At 38.5% G+C, this 15,005-nt stretch overlaps 1 protein-coding gene across 1 annotated transcript in view; it reads left to right on the forward strand.

Annotated features, from left to right (window-relative positions):
• The first annotated feature begins 1,952 nt into the window (after nt 1-1,952).
• Nucleotides 1,953-15,005, forward strand: part of LOC133659860 (ubiquitin-conjugating enzyme E2 E2) — a 119,976-nt gene continuing 106,923 nt past the window's right edge. The window contains exon 1 of the mRNA XM_062062670.1: nt 1,953-2,139. The gene's annotated coding sequence lies outside the window, so the exon portion shown is untranslated. The remainder of the gene's footprint in view (nt 2,140-15,005) is intronic.

Raw genomic sequence — 15,005 nt, forward strand, 5'->3', positions numbered from 1 at the left:
TCGAGGGCGAGTTCTTGGTTTCTTATGTGGGTTTATTGTTAGGCAGTTTCATTAACGTCCTCCCAGCGCGGTAACAACACACAACAACAGCAGTCACGTTTTCTTCTACCGTAAAGCAGTTCGTCTGCCGTAAACAGCAATGTTGTGACACTCTTAAACAGGACAATACTGCCATCTACTGTACATGCATATGTGACAATAACATCTACGGCTTTTAGAGAGTGCAGTGCACAACTGCGCACACAACAAGGAGACGAAGCAGAAGAACGAGGAAGATACAGCCGTGGCGACGCCGACGACGAGTAAGATGAAGAAATACGCTTGTAAGTTCCAAGCAGCAGCTGCGATTGGACCTGGATAGCCTCCGGGAAGAAGTAGTGGACCACCAAGTGCTTGGCAGTGAAGATCTTCCTCAGGAAGCAAAGATTGGGCCATGCTAGGGAGAGATGGAAGATTCCAGATTCGAGTACAATTGATGAAAGCGCTTTTGTGCGTGCCACACAGCAATGCATCATCAGAGAGGGTGTTCAGCATGGTTAGAAAAATAGTGACAGAGAATAAAACAAGGATGGACAATTCAACCCTTAACTCAACAATGAGTAGATGAGTGTTATGTGTGTGTATATGTGTAAATAAATGAACACTGAAATTCAAGTATTTATTTTATTTATATATATATATATATATATATATATATATATATATATATATATATATATATATATATATATATATATATATATATATATATATATATATATATATATATATATATATATATAAGATAAATATATATACAGTATATAGCTAGAATTCACTGAAAGTCAAGTATTTCTTGTATATATATATATATATATATACTTATATATATATATATATATATATATATACATATACATATATATATATACATATATATATGTATATATGTACATATATATATATATACATATATATATATACATATATATATATGTACATATATATATATATATATATATACATATATATATATATACATATATATATATATATATACATATATATATATACATATATATATATATATATATATACATATATATATACATATATATATATATATATATATATATATATATATATACATATATATATACATATATATATATATATATATATATATATATATATATATATATATATATATATATATATATATATATATATATATATATATATGAAATACTTGACTTGGTGAATTCTAGCTGTAAATATACTCCTCCCCTCTTAACCAAGCCCCCGCCCCACCCCCAACCACGCCCCCACCCCCCACCTCCCGAAATCGGAGGTCTCAATGTTGGCAAGTATGTAGGTTGGGTTTGGTTTTGGAATTGGATTGCACTGTTATGGTATTGCTGTGTATTGTTTTGTTGGATTGATTAATAAAAATAAATAAAAAATAAATTAAAAATTAAATAAATTTTAAAAAATCTATTTTTTAAAAATGAGAATCGATTCTGAATCGCACAACGTGAGAATCGCGATTCGAATTCAAATCGATTTTTTCCCACACCCCTAATTGCAACAATGACTTTTTACTGTCAATATCAACTACCGAGTTTACATTTTTAATGTTTTCTGCTGGTGGTGTGCCTCTGCATTTTTTCAATGAACAAAAATGTGCCTTGGCTCCAAAAAGGTTGAACAACACTAGTGTGAGGAGTCTCAGTCTGTGGGGCCACAATGCTTTGATGCTCATGCAAAAACAATAACGCATGGCAAACACGCTGTTTGCTAAACGCTCGCCTCCATGCGTGAAGCAACAGCCATCTTACTAGCATTGCCCCGACGCCTTTTGTTGTCACCGCTTTTTTAATTGATTCATTAACGCGCGCGCCCGTGTGGCCTCCTCGTAGGAGGCTGCCCCCCCCTCCCCCCGCGTGCACGCGCGCCGGCCAGAAGCGACGAGCGTGTCGGGAGCGCGCGCGGGAGGCGGTCCGGGGACTGCCTCGCTTCTGTCGGCTGTTTTTTCGCTTGCTGCCTCCGCGCTTTAAATAGCCAGGACGCCGCCGCCGCGTGAGGAGCCCTCTTCTCTCCGCCTAGCTCGGGGGATTAACCACGCCGCATCGCAGCATCGACGGCCGAGCCGCCAGCAAGGTAACGTTCGAGGGGCTTAAAAAAAAAAAAAAAAAAAGTCTTCAAATGTCCCGTGAAAAGTGACGTTTTTCCCCCCCCTCCGCCGCCGAAGAGGAGAAGGCGAGAGGGGGAGGTGGACGTGTGGGGACGAGCCTCCCTTTGTGCCGAGGCAGGGTCACTATGTGGAGGACCGTCCTTCCATTAGCCCCGTCGTCGTCTCCGTGGAAGGGTGGGCGGAGGGTCCGACAGAAACGCCTTCTTTTATGCGTCTTTTTTTGTTAAAGTTTCCAACTCCGAGGCCTAATCTCCCCCCTTGTTGCCTCCGAACCCTCCAGCGGCGATGGGAACGCAAACGCACCCTGTTTGATTTCGCGTCCTTACGCTAGCTAGCTCCCCCGTGACGTTCACGGACGGCTCGGTTTCCTGCCCCCCCCTTTTGTATGCTGTACCCCCACAATGCGGCGTCTTCGCGGTTGAGAGCGGCGTATTGGCGACGTCGTCGGCGCTTGTTTTTGAAAAGAGGTGGGGGTGGCATCATAACCTCTCGATGTCCACTGTACGGCTAACATTTACATTTGAGTGGCGATATCTCCCACCGCCATGAAACGCCCCCTTCGCTGACGGTAAGCTGTTGTCTACTTTAGATTAGTGACAGATTGCTTACAGTAGTGCAGGGGTGTCCAAAGTGCGGCCCGGGGGCCATTTGCGGCCCGCAGCTAATTGTTTACCGGCCCGCCACACATTCTGGAAATACAATTGTAAAAATAAAAAAGAACGTTAAAAAAAGTCGAATGAGGTGAAATCTAACAAGAAAAAGTTGCAATGTTGACACAAAAGCTGCCATGCAGGCTGTTTTTTTTTTCATTTGTCTTTCTTCATTTTTCTTTTTTTGCCAATGCTCAAAAAAAATAACAAAAAATCCTTGTTATAATGAATTATTTTCAGGGCTCTAATTACTTCAAATATTTCACTTTAAAATGTTTTATGTGGTAAATATTGCATATGTTGTGTAGAAACCATATAAAAACATCAAAGTTTCATTTGACAAAAGCGCATAAAACAAACAATAATAGTTCCAGCATAAAATCGACAGATATATCTGAAGTTGATCTCGTAACTTAAGTGTTGAAAGTAAAAGAAAAACCTAATACAAATGTATCACTTTATGAGTGGGGCACCTTTTGGATCCCAAATATATTTAATGATTTTTTATTTATCTTTTCACTGTGATTACTCAAAAATATGAAAGAATTAAAATCAATGGTGTCCTGCAATATTGATCTTTTAGGGCTCTAATTACTAAATACTGCATATTTCAGTTTTACTATAAAAAACTAAGTTGTTTTTGACAGAAAAGCCATAAAACATTTTTTTTAATTTGTATTACTTTATATCAACTTGAAGTTGATGCAGAGATTTACTGTAAGCGTTAAATAATTAAAAAAATAATAATAATCTGATTTATTTTTAACATTTTAATGACTGAGATCCTTTATGGTCCCCGGGACCCCTAAAGGTAAAATAAATAAAAAAATGCATATATTTTGTTATGGTTTGAAAATGAAAAATATCAAAATGGCCCCCACATGCTTTAATTTTTCCGTGTGCGGCCCTCAGTGGAAAAAGTTTGGACACCCCTGCACTAGTGTAAATATATACATTAATATGTATCAGTGTTGGCGCTAGGAATATTCAAAATGGGATCCCAAGGACCCCACCAAGTCATAAAAATCCCATTTTTTTGTAGCCGTTTTCAAAACAAATGATAAATGTATGCATTATCCTGGTTAATTTCTGGTTCCTTCTGTCCAAAAATTATATATACACATCAAATATTTTATCGAACGCATTTTATATTGATATCGATTGTGTCTATCCATCCATCCATTTTCTACCGCTTGTCCCTTTTGGGGTCGCGGGGGGTGCTGGAGCCTATCCCAGCTGCATTCGGGCGGAAGGCGGGGTACACCCTGGACAAGTCGCCACCTCATCACAGGGCCAACACAGATAGACAGTCAACATTCATACTCACATTCACACACTAGGGACCATTTTAGTGTTGCCAATCAACCTATCCCCAGGTGCATGTTTTTGGCGGTGGGAGGAAGCCGGAGTACCCGGAGGGAACCCGTGACTGGGAATCCCCCCCCCCAGTCACGGGGAGAACATGCAAACTCCACACAAAGATCCCAGGCCCGGGATTGAACTCAGGACTACTCAGGACCTTTGTATTGAGAGGCGATTGTGTCTATTGCGATATATATTGATATCGTTTTATTGGCTGAGCCCTAACTACAACCAAGATTATTGTTACAAAACAGCTGGTGTGTAATAAGCACAATATTTAAAGTATAAACACTTTGTAGGGCGCAACATAACACATAAAACATTCTGGAAAATCTACTTCTAAGTTAGACAGCATACCAAAGTTCGCCCAGTGTTGGCGCTAGGAATCTCCAAAATCGGGTCCCAGGGACCCCATCAAGTCATAAAAGTGGGGTCCCACAGTAGATTTTTGGGGTCCCACTTTTTTGTAAGCGTTTTGAAAAGAAATGATAAATGTATGCATTATCCAGTTGTATCTCACATTCTATATTGTGTTTTGGAAAAAGGTTGTCATAAACGTTACTTAATTCATTAAAAATAATAATACAAAAGAAAACAAATTTTTATGCATATGTAAATGTATTCAGTTATAAACATTCATTCACTTTCTTCTTTCCTTCATGGATCTAAACCAGTGGTTCTTAACCTGGGTTCGATCGAACCCTAGGGGTTCGGTGAGTCGGGCTCAGGGGTTCGGCGGAGGTCAAGACACACCCGACTCATCGTGTAAATAAAAACTTCTCCCTATCGGCGTATTACGGATACGGCAACAGCAGAAGTCACACTGATTTGCAAGTGTGTAATTTTGTTGTGAGTTTATGCACTGTGTTGGTTTTTGTTCTTTGAACAAGGTGATGTTCATGCACGGTTCATTTTGTGCACCAGTAATAAAACATGGTAACACTTTAGTATGGGGAACATATTCACCATTAATTAGTTGCTTATTAACATGCAAATTAGTAAAATATTTTCTCTTAACTAGTCATTATTAAGTACTTATTAATGTCTTATTAGGCATGGCCTTATTATAACCCTAACCCTCTAACCCTGGCCCTAACCCTAACCAAATAACTCTAAATTAAGTCTTTGTTACTTAGAATATGTTCCCCTAGTGTCCAAAAAACTCTAAATTAAGTCTTTGTTATTTAGAATATGTTCCCCATATTAAAGTGTTACCAAAAACATAACTTTTTCTTGAATTTGACATAAAACATTTTATTTTTCACTAAAGAAGGGTTCGGTGAATGCGCATATGAAACTGGTGGGGTTCGGTACCTCCAACAAGGTTAAGAACCACTGATCTAAACATTACCGCTGCCGATATTTTTTTCTATATTTGTATTTAATAAGTTGTAGGTGTATTTATTTCAGTATAAAAGTGTAAAACGTTTTTTGCTTCGATCATGAAATGATAATGGTGTGCCAGGGCATACATGCATGTGACAAATTTAATTGATTAGTCTCACCTGTATGTAGATCATCATTCGTTTAAAACAGTGGTTCTCAACCTTTTTTCAGTGATGTACCCCCTGTGAACATTTTTTTAATTCAAGTACCCCCTAATCAGAGCAAAGCATTTTTGGTTGAAAAAAAGAGATAAAGAAGTAAAATACAGCACTATGTCATCAGTTTCTGATTTATTAAATTGTATAATAGTGCAGAATATTGCTAATTTGTTGTGGTCTTTCTTGAACTATTTGGAAAAAAATATATAAAAATAACAAAAAACTTGTTGAAAAATAAACAAGTGATTCAATTATAAATAAAGATTTCTACACCGAAGTAATCATCAACTTAAAGTGCCCTCTTTGGGGATTGTAATAGAGATCCATCTGGATTCATGAACTTAATTCTAAACATTTCTTCACAAAAAAAGAAATCTTTAACATCAATATTTATGGAACATGTCCACAAAAAATCTAGCTGTCAACACTGAATATTGCATTGCGGCATTTCTTTTCACAGTTCTTTTTGACAGACATTTTTAAAAAATCTCACATACCCCTTGGCATACCTTCAAGTACCCCCAGGGGTACGCGTACCCCCATTTGTGAACCACTGGTTTAAAACACGCCACATCTACACTTTCACGGCAAATCATGCCAACAAACTTAGAATTTTGCAAGATAGTTTCAATGTCATTTAATACAGTGGCACTCTGGCATTTCATCTCTGGCTTGGTGATGGCTATCAGCTGTGTGTTCCCCTTTAAAAATGGCGGTATGTGGGGTGAGTGACGTGTGTAAGTGAGCGGGCGAGTTAGGCGAGGGAGCGCTAGCATGTTCAGGAGTGTTACTAGCATGGTGGATGTCCGCTTGGCTTTGTGGAAAACATACATAAAGAGTTGAAACGAATCGACGGCCTCGTCATTCCGACCAAAGAGCGGATCTGGAGGGTGGTTCTTGGTGCCTGGTGAGGCTGGATCGTTGAAAATCAGTGCACCCGGTCGTAAAGGTGTTCTTGTTCTTAGCCCGTATGGCGTGTAAAACATCTTTCTATCTTCATAAGTGAGCCATTTGCTGAAAAGTGGCTCCTGAAGCCACTCTTAATTGAAGCTTCGCTTCTTGGGTTTATTGCTCGCCATGAAGAAAACAATAACACGCGGGAGTCGGAAATGCAGTATTTGTGATCGATAAAACTTTCAGCGAATCAATATTTAAGAAATTGTACCAGAAAGTGCATTACTTTGAAATCGACCAATAATTAATAATTAGACCCGGCAAATATAAACAAAACAAAACACCGACGGAAAGCAATAATCTGTAAAAAAAAAAAAAAAAAGAAGTCCGGGGGACGCACGGACTTCGGGAATTTCGCGTCGTTTCTGATTTCAATGCGTAAAAAGACACAAAAAGTGCGTTAACGCCAACACTGTGTATGTCCTCTCATATCTATTTTATTAATAAGTCTCATTTCATCCCCTGTAAAGGGGCTCAAGTTGACGTTAATGACGTCTTCACGGTTGATGTGATAAAGTGTAACAGATGCCTTTGCTGTTGTTACATTTAAAAGGAAACTGCACTTATTTAATTTGTGTCCATCACCGAGAGTGGGCCAAGCGGTAGAAAATGGGTGGATGGCTTGGATTTACAATCATCCAAACACTAGACCAGTGGTTCTTAACCTTGTTGGAGGTACCGAACCCCACCAGTTTCATATGCGCATTCACCGAACCCTTCTTTAGTGAAAAATATATATATATTTTTTTCTTCAATCAATCAATCAATCAATGTTTATTTATATAGCCCTAAATCACAAGTGTCTCAAAGGGCTGTACAAGCCACAACGACATCCTCGGTACAGAGCCCACATACGGGCAAGGAAAAACTCACCCCAGTGGGACGTCGGCGAATGACTATGAGAAACCTTGGAGAGGACCGCATATGTGGGTAACCCCCCCCCTCTAGGGGAGACCGAAAGCAACGGATGTCGAGTGGGTCTGACATAACATTGTGAAAGTCCAGTCCACAGTGGATCCAACACATCAGCGGGAGTCCAGTCCACAGCGGGGCCAACAGGAAACCATCCCGAGCGGAGACGGGTCAGCAGCGCAGAGATGTCCCCAACCGATGCACAGGCTAGTGGTCCACCCGGGGTCCCGGCTCTGGACAGCCAGCACTTCATCCATGGCCACCGGACCTATGCAACTCCCCCTCGCAAGGGACAGGGGAGAAGAGGAGAGAAGAAAAGAAACGGCAGATCAACTGGTCTAAAAAAGGGGGGGTCTATTTAAAGGCTAGATTATACAAATGAGTTTTAAGATGGGACTTAAATGCTTCTACTGAGGTAGCATCTCTAACTGTTACCGGGAGGGCATTCCAGAGTACTGGAGCCCGAATAGAAAACGCTCTATAGCCCGCAGACTTTTTTTTGGCTCTGGGAATCACTAATAAGCCGGAGTTCTTTGAACGCAGATTTCTTGTCGGGACATATGGTACAATACAATCGGCGAGATAGGCTGGAGCTAAACCGTGTAATATTTTATACGTAAGTAGTAAAACCTTAAAGTCGCATCTTAAGTGCACAGGAAGCCAGTGCAAGTGAGCCAGTATAGGCGTAATATGATCAAACTTTCTTGTTTTTGTCAAAAGCCTTGCAGCCGCATTTTGTACCAACTGTAATCTTAATTTAATCTTAATTTATAAATATTAATCATAAAATGATTAATATTATTTTAAAGAAATACTAATAAAGATATATGTTACAAACAGAAAGTTACAGGAATGTACACATGATCCTGTGTTTACATCTCATTGTGCAACATGTGAATGTTTTAGTGGGAACTAAATGCGATATCGGAAAGGGGTAAAAATTATTTCCAAAGCAGGACCCCCACCCAGACATACAATACTAGTACACAGCTCATGAAAAACTACAAAAGCAAAAAGCGTTGCTACAAAAAGTAGCATTACTGCTAATATGTAGCATCATTTGAAAAGTCACCAGCTAGAGAATGAAGAGTAGGGATGATGTTTGATAAGGAATTATCGAGTTCGAGCCTATTATCGAATCCTCTTATCGAACCGATTCCTTATCGATTCTCTTATCGAGTCCAGATAGGTTGTTGTATATGGAAAAAAACACACAATATTTGGTTTAACAAAAGCTCACTTTTATTATATAATAAAAAAATAAAATCTAATAAATAAATAAATATTGACTGTTACCCACCTAAAAAAATAAAATAAAATATATAAATATTGACTGTTGTTACCCAAAGTATATTAAGTGGGATTTTTCAGAGAAACAAATATATACAGTAACACAAAAACAACCTGTCTCTGTGATCACTATAGGTGTATAAATAATAATATAGTGTTAAATAAAATCAGTCCCTTGGGCACAAAACTGAAAATAATACAGCTCTCCAAAAAGTGCACTTCTGCTGCTATTTGACATAACTGTTTGTTATGATGCTTTGACATTTTTGCACTTTATTTCTTTATTGAAAGAAAATTCTATGAAGAGAAAAGTTCTTTGCAAATGTGGTTACAATGCTAAAAAATGAAAAGTTAAAGCTAAAAAAAGAAATACACTTTATTGAGTTAACATTATTTCTTTATAGGGGGGAAAATGTTATGAGCTAGAGAATATAACAACTACACTACCCAGCATGCAACGGGAGTTACGAGCATGCGCGGTAGCCCCGAAAAGTGTTGCATGTTGCCACGCTGTGAAAGTAAACGTCAATAACTCAGCCAACACGCCTCGTCTGCATTATTTATAATTAGACAGACAACACATCTACAGTGTGATTTTGTTTTGTTTACAAGGAAAGAAAAACAAAAGTTAAAAAAGGGAGATATGTTGTATATATATGTATGTGCTCCGGTTGTTTTAAGAACGTTGCGACAGCTGCAGTAAAGGAGGTGCGTTGCTAGCCTGGTTGCTATGTTTCCGGTTGGTCGTAAAAGTGTTCGTCATGTGTTTTACCCTGCTAAAATCTCTCAGTAAAGTTATTCGATGGATTATAGCTTTTGTTTTGAACTTTATTACACCTTGGAGCGCTTTTTCCCGTCCATTGTTTTCCTGCTTTCGCTATCTGCGCCTAATGACTGAGCTACGTGACGTCATTTCTTGTGATGTCCCACGGAGCATTTCTGGTCGGGACGGGATTCGAATAAAGAATCAACTCTTTTCCTTTACTATAGTGGTCTCGATAACGGATACCGGTTCTCAAAAAGGGATTTGAGTCAGAGGACTCGGTTCTTTTCTTATCAAACAACTGGGAAAACCGGTTTCGAGTATCATCCCTAATGAAGAGTGTTTACAACTCTGCATGTTAACATCTCCGTTCGGTGCCACACCAACCAAATGCCGAGGCAACCATTTCCACATCAACACCGTTTGAAAAAAATACTCAACAACAGAAGGAGATAACGTCTGCAGGAACCTACCACATAGTGAAGGATTTGATTTCCTATTATGCAGCTCATTTTTATTTGACAGTTATTGAAATATCTTGTGTGACATCATGCACAAAAGTGCACTTTATTTGTTTTAAACTATTGTAGTGGCGTTCTGTACAAAAAGTGCACTTTAATTTAGTGTTGTTTTGATATGTCATCTTAGTGACATCATGCACAAAAGTGCACTCATAGCTTGTTTTAAAATGTCTCTGACAATCTTGCACTTTCTGTTTTGGAAATGACATGAATGTTTGTGCCACTGCTTAATAACTGTTTAATAAATGCAGTTTTGGTCAATTGACTTTAGTTGTGATTTCCCTCTATGCATGAAAGTTTAAAATGAGCATTTATTAATTCAGTATGAACAAGAATGTTTTAATGTAGACACATAGAATCATCATACTGCTGTTATTATAGGCATCAAGTGTTCATTCAAGGCTAAGGCAAAATATCAAGATATATATCGTGTATCGTGACATGGCCTAAAAATATAGAGAATTTAAAAAAAGGCCATATCGCCCAGCCCTACTTCCACTCGTGTTATATATGCATAAAATATGTTACCAATTCACTCAATCCCTGCGAATTTTGCGTGGCCTTGTTACTTTCCCGTATATTTTGTCCAATAGGCATAATTTTCGGCGATCTCATTTGTTTCTCAGTGGCACTAAAACGGGGACGTTTAATCAAAACAAATGTTTTATTTTCTGTGTAGACAACACAGGAACAACAACGTGTGACAATATATCGACTATTTATTGCTTAAAGCGCAAAACTGTCATAGCCCAGACCTACTTCCAGTTCCTGTATCCGGTGCTAAGCATTCTGGGTAATGTAGTATACAAACATTAAACACACTGTCGTCCTCACTTCGTAGTCGACGTGTATTTATATATTTATTAAACCTTTATTTATGCAGGGTGAGGCAATTACAGATTTCCATTTACAATGACCTCATAACATATACATGTCAGAGATGTTGATGATAACCTCTCATCGTCCCTCATTTACAGACAAAAGTTAGCGCTGTAGATCGCTCATACTTTTCAAGCGTAAAATAAACATGGAGAAAATCTGCAGCTTTTGTATGACAGAGCAGACCGTGGACAACAAGGAAGCTTTTGGTGGTAGTTCTTTCTATAATTATAATTAATTATGACTTATTAGTTATAATTAATGAAAACAATACAGTAACCTGTTAATTAATGAACACAATACAGTATTCTGATGAGCTTTGAGTATGTGCTTTTACTGACATATTGTCTACTTTTAAACCTGTGGTGTAAAACGAGTAAAACATCATTATTTCATATTTTGTTTAAAACATTTTTTTAAATCCTGTGATTTTTTTAGGTTAAGGAATGCTTTAAACATTGCTAATAAATTCATAAAAACCCAAGTTGATTTGATTGATTGATTGATTGAAACTTTTATTAGTAGATTGCACAGTACAGTACATATTCCGTACAATTAACCACTAAATGGTAACACCCGAATAAGTTTTTCAACTTGTTTAAGTCGGGGTCCACGTTAATCAATTCATGGTACAAATATATACTATCAGCATAATACAGTCATCACACAAGTTAATCATCAGAGTATATACATTGAATTATTTACATTATTTACAATCCGGTGGAGGGGGGGGGGGGGGGGGGGTTAGGTTTGGTTGCTATCAGCATACTTCAGTCATCAATTATATCATCTGAGAAATGGACATTGTAACAGTGTAGGTCTGACTTCGTAGGATATGTACAGCGAGCAGTGAACATAGTGAGCTCAGAAAGCATAAGAACAAATATATACTTTTGATTATTTACAATCCGGGGAGGTGGGATGTGGTGGGTTGAGGGGGTTAGGCTAGGGTTGTAGCTGCCTGGAGGTGTTCTTTTAGTGCGGTTTTGCACTTTCTTTTACACCTGTTGGGAGTGCATTCCATATTGATGTGGCATAGAAGGAGAATGAGTTAAGACCTTTGTTAGATCGGAATCTGGGTTTAACGTGGTTTCTGGAGCTCCCCCTTGTGTTGTGGTTATGGCGGTCATTTACGTTCTGGAAGTAGTTTGACATGTACTTCGGTATCAGGGCGGTGTAGCGAATTTTATAGACTAGGCTCAGTGCAAGTTGTTTTACTCTGTCCTCCACCCTGAGCCACCCCAATTTGGAGAAGTGGGTAGGAGTGAGGTGTGATCTGGGGTGGAGGTCTAGAAGTAACCTGACTAGCTTGTTCTAGAATGTTTGGAGTCTAGATTTGAGGGTTTTAGAGGTGCTAGGGTACCAGGAGGTGCATGCGTAATCGAAAAAGAGTTGAATGAGAGTTCCCGCTAGAATCTTCATGGTGCTTTTGTTGACCAGAGAGGAGATTCTGTAGAGAAATCTTGTTTGTTGGTTGACCTTTTTGATTACCTTGGTTGCCATTGTATCACAGGGAAAGATTAGCCTCTAGTATGGAACCTAGGTAGGTGACCTCATCTTTCCCTGGTGATAACAATGTCACCCACTTTAATAGTGAAGTCACTGACTTTCTTAAGGTTGATTTGGGAGCCAAATAGGATGGATTCCGTTTTACCTATGTGTATGGATAGCTTTCATTCAATGTTATTGGAGGGAAAAAATAAGCCTCAAAACATCAAAGCCTGAATCGCAACTTTCTGAAAAGGCTGCTGCAAATTCAAGCATTTTAGGCTCCAACGGTCATCCTGGAGGGACAGCTAATTCACAGCCATCTTATGTCAGCCATGTTAGCCTTGTTTTTTATCACCTGCACATAAAACATTTTTTAAAAACAAAATAAGATAATAAAACACATAATGAACTGCGTCACAAGCGCATCCAACTCGCCCTGGTCATTTATAGTCCCATTTTACTAGTCTTTAATGCGTGTATAAATGTTTTGTGGAGTGTTTGAGCGTTCCGTGTTTTTAGCTTGATGCATTGTTTTGTCTTTCTAGTCATTTCAATGAATGCATTTCAACTGTCCTCAGTCCTTCCAATAAAAACAGAAAAAAGACACCAGGCGTTTCTTTCAATCAGAACAAGACAATGAGAAGTCTAACAATAATAAAAATTAAAAAAGGGTGACTTTTTTTTTTTTTAAATATATATATATATTTTTTTTTACTCATAGCCCTGAACAGTAGCTCGCTAATGTTGTCTCCATGGTTGGTCTTCTATCGTGTGCTGTTACATTATAGCATATATACACTCACCAGACATTACATAATCTGCCAAATGTAATATCTAATTACTAGGGGTGTAACGGTACACAAAAATTTCGGTTCGGTACGTAACTCGGTTTAGAGGTCACGGTTCGGTTCATTTTCGGTACAGTAAGAAAACAACAAAATATAAATGTTTTGGTTATTTATTTACCAAATTTGTAAACAATGGCATAACATACATATACACACAGGGTCCATTGCCTGTGTTAATGTGGTCAATATATATAAAATAAAAACTAAATAAGATAAGGCTCACAATGGTTTCTTAACAAAACCTTTCTACATATAAAGTGCTTTTTTTGATTGATTAATTGAGACTTTTATTAGTAGATTGCACAGTACAGTACATATTCCGTACAATTGACCACTAAATGGTAACACCCGAATAAGTTTTTCAACTTGTTTAAGTCGGGGTCCACGTTAATCAACATTTAAACTGCTTCAAGTTGTTGCTCAGATTAAATAAAATGAGAAAACTTTTCTTCTACATATAAAAAGTGCAATATTAAACAGTTTCAAGTCAACGCAGCCTCAGATTAACTTTTCTTTCCCAGCCTGGCTATCTTGGCAGTAAGAGGATATATGGGCTTATTGTTCTTCCACCATAGAAGTGGGTCAAAATATAGTTTCTAATGCAATATGGTCTTAAATCTGCTGCGATAAAAACATTTGTTACTGCCTGACTCGCCGAGGAGAGGCTGCTTGAATGCGGTGGTGACGCTTCAAATGGGTTAGCATGTTTGACGTGTTGTCAGAACAATGTCGGCAAACCTCCGTCCTACATTGTTGTATCACGCAGCCAAAGTGTTCCCAAACGGGAGATCTTAACGAGGCAGGAGGGTCTTCCAGCTCTGGCGTTTACATGTTGTCGTAGCCCGGTCGCTGCTAGCATGCTACCATGTGTTGTACCTCAGTGTGCATTGTTTACACAACGTGCGGTACACTACTTAATATGTCCGTGTGGAAACTCGTTTGGTACACCTCCGAACCGAACCGAAACACCCGTACCGAAATGGTTCAATACAAATACACGTACCGTTACACACACCCCTACTAATTACAAAAGGTGCTAAACAGAGATACACAGGCGTTGATGACCACAGTGTATCCCACTGGACATTTGGGTCTTTCCCATACATTCTTCTACACAAAAGGATCGAAGCACTATTAGTGTTGTTTTTGTAGCTAATGATGATGTTAAAATCAACCTCTAAATGCAGCAAAACTGAAAGAGATAAACAGAATGTCAACACAGCTGTCAACACCACACATTGCAACCACAACAATAACAAACATTGTGATTACCTCTGTGACGGTGTCAATCAAAACTGAGGGTTAATATCTTTGTAAAGCCAGAATGTTTGTTGTGTTGGATCACACTCGATTGTGTCTAATAAAGTGTGTGGTGAGTCAAGCTATTGTCAGTTTGTTTTAAAAAGCCCTGCTTCATCCAGATGCACATCTGTTTGACTAATACTCTCCAATCTCAGGCTTGCCGGCTTTATTATCCGCTGAATTGATCAAAACAATGTGGATTGGGGCATTTTGTTCATGCAACATTGGTGTGTTGGAGCCTAAGAAAGAGAAACACTTGAAGATGGGTCTCGAAGGGCATGTTTTTTAAAAGAAAAAAGGGAAAACAGGCGCTTGC

The sequence above is a fragment of the Entelurus aequoreus genome, linkage group LG11 (assembly GCF_033978785.1).
Source record: "Entelurus aequoreus isolate RoL-2023_Sb linkage group LG11, RoL_Eaeq_v1.1, whole genome shotgun sequence".
NCBI lineage: Eukaryota > Metazoa > Chordata > Actinopteri > Syngnathiformes > Syngnathidae > Entelurus > Entelurus aequoreus.